The 2,500-nt window shown below is 40.0% G+C and overlaps 1 protein-coding gene and 1 long non-coding RNA gene across 2 annotated transcripts in view; one reads left to right on the forward strand and one right to left on the reverse strand.

Annotated features, from left to right (window-relative positions):
- LOC106884186 (ubiquitin-protein ligase E3A) overlaps positions 1 to 2,500 on the reverse strand; it is a 42,701-nt gene that overhangs the window by 31,019 nt on the left and 9,182 nt on the right. The window lies entirely within an intron of this gene.
- Positions 8 to 2,500, forward strand: part of LOC128249267 (uncharacterized) — a 5,263-nt gene continuing 2,770 nt past the window's right edge. The window contains exon 1 of the long non-coding RNA XR_008265355.1: positions 8 to 2,500. This exon is cut by the window's right edge and continues 442 nt beyond it. This is a non-coding gene — a long non-coding RNA (uncharacterized LOC128249267).

Raw genomic sequence — 2,500 nt, forward strand, 5'->3', positions numbered from 1 at the left:
CATCAAAAAGTGAAGGACGAAGAACATACTGAACGGTGTAGCCCTAGATACACTTCGCCTGGAAAAAAAAAAGACAGGGTCTGAAGGCTGGAAATTCTTTTACCATAGCCCTGCTCAGGTTGACCTGAGCTAAACAATAACATTTTAAAACACACACACACACACCGTTTTTACTAATATATGTCGCACTGTATTATACTCGAGTGTAATTGAAAAAATTAAGGTGCGACTTATACACAGGGCAAAACTATGAAGGGAAAGATTTTGTACAAAGATTTAGCACTTTGATTAGGAGTACGACTTATATCCGAGTAAGTACAGTACGTACTTATATCAACCCATGAGGGAACAACCTCTGCAGGGTCTCCCTCAGATCACACCGTGATACCATAAAAGAAACAAAACAAATAGGAAGGTCACACCTGGAATGTTTATGATCAGAACTAACATGGGTCTAAACAACAACTTTACCCAACTGTTCTGAAGCCATTTAATACGCAAGAAGGGTAGAGAACCAACAAGCAAGTTGAGTATAGACTTTATATATAAAGTTGGTGGATTTGGGTCAAGCAAGTGCTAAACTGGAGTTACCACTTGTGGGTTTGTTTGTTTTCTTAATGCCAAGTTGTGAAGTTTACATAGATTGGACGAGATCAATGGTGGCGTTAATCTTTGAGATTCATACCTTTTAAATGTCCCGTTTAAATTGTTGCAAGTTGACACTTGCAGGAACGAAGTGAGCAATGAGGTGATTTCAGAGGGATGTGAAGTGGGGGGGAGAAAGAACTGGATGTAGTGGTTAGTGTGAGGAGGAGGAACTGGACACAACAACGGTGAGAAGAAGAGGAGGAGAGGCCAGTGGACCAGGAGTGTATAAGTGGAGAAGATTGCAAGACTAGTTGCAGGGAACGATGGTTATTGTAGTTGTGGTAGAGAAGGCAAAGGGAAGAGACAGCACACCTGTGAGTACAAGCAGGTATATGTCTATCAGTGATTTTATCACAATCAGTTGTCTTTCTGTGGAAATGGTCTACATGGCTGTGTGGTATGTAGCTTGCTTACCAACCACATGGTTCCGGGTTCAGTCCCACTGTGTGGCACCTTGGGCAAGTGTCTTCTACTATAGCTTCGGGCCGACCAAAACCTTGTGAGTGGATTTGGTAGACAGAAACTGAAAGAAGCCCGTCGTATATATGTATATATATGTGTGTGTGTGTTTGTCCCCCCACCATCGCTTGACAACCAATGGTGGTGTGTTTACGTCTCCGTAACTTAGCCGTTCGGCAAAAAGAGACCAATAGAATAAGTACTAGGCTTACAAAGAATAAGTCCTGGGGTCGATTTTCTCGACTAAAGGCGGTGCTCCAGCATGGCCACAGTCAAATGACTGAAACAAGTAAAAGAGAGAGAGTAAAGAGTGTTTGCATGTGTACTGCTCCAAATTTACTTTTAAAAGAAACAAAACCAACTTAGAAGCATTTGCAGGTCTGATTGAAGCCTTGTGAGTGGATTTGGTAGACAGAAACTGAAAAAATGCCCATGTGTGTGTTTGCCTTTGTCCCCCACCACCACTTGATAACCAGTGTTGGTTTGTTGATGTCCTCATACCTTAGCAGTTCAATTTATATGGAACCCAAATATCGAGCCTCTTAATGAGTTCAAGACATTTTAAATGATTTTCAATTGCTGTGTGCGATACATTTAACCTCTCTGCAATCTCTCACACAGTTACATGACAATCAGATTCGATTATGGCTTTGATTTGGTCATCATCAACTTCAGGACGTCGACCGGAACATTGGTCATCCTTGTGTGAAAAATCTCCAGAACGAAATTTTTTAAACCATTTCTGACATGTGCGTTCTGTTAATGAATCAACACTATATATTTCACATATCTCTTTGTGAGCCTCAGCAGCTTTCTTGCCTTTACGGAAATAAAGAAGCAAAATATGGCGAAAATGTTCATTTTTGCACTCCATGTTGAAATTAACTGAACTAACAGCTGTAAACAAGATTACGTGCAATTTGCTTCTGAAGTCAACTAAAGGTAATGGCGATCAAATGTCGAAAGGAAAAAAAATAACATTGACAAAAGTCATTCAGAAAAATCGTAGCTCTCTTTGCGAAAAATGAAATTACTTTCTTTCCAACCCAATAGTTATGCATGACCCTTTTCGACAAACCAGATTAGTTTTGAGATCATATGGTGTAAGTTATTTCTCAAACTACAGACAATGATTGTGATCATGATCATTGCTTGGACAGAATTTGTTGAAGCAGATTTTCTATGCTGCATGCCCTTCCAATTGCCAAACCTCACCTGTTTCTGTTTCCAAATAAAGCAATATTTTCCCAAGACCAAAACAATTTCATAGGAGATTGGAAACAAAAGACACTGTTTGCATGGCAGTGACACTTACTTACAACTATCACACAATGTCAAGTCAAAGAGACAATAATACATGCGTGTACACACACGTGCATGTGATGGGCTTCTT

The sequence above is a fragment of the Octopus bimaculoides genome, chromosome 13, assembly GCF_001194135.2.
Source record: "Octopus bimaculoides isolate UCB-OBI-ISO-001 chromosome 13, ASM119413v2, whole genome shotgun sequence".
In the NCBI taxonomy this organism is placed as follows: Eukaryota; Metazoa; Mollusca; class Cephalopoda; order Octopoda; family Octopodidae; genus Octopus; species Octopus bimaculoides.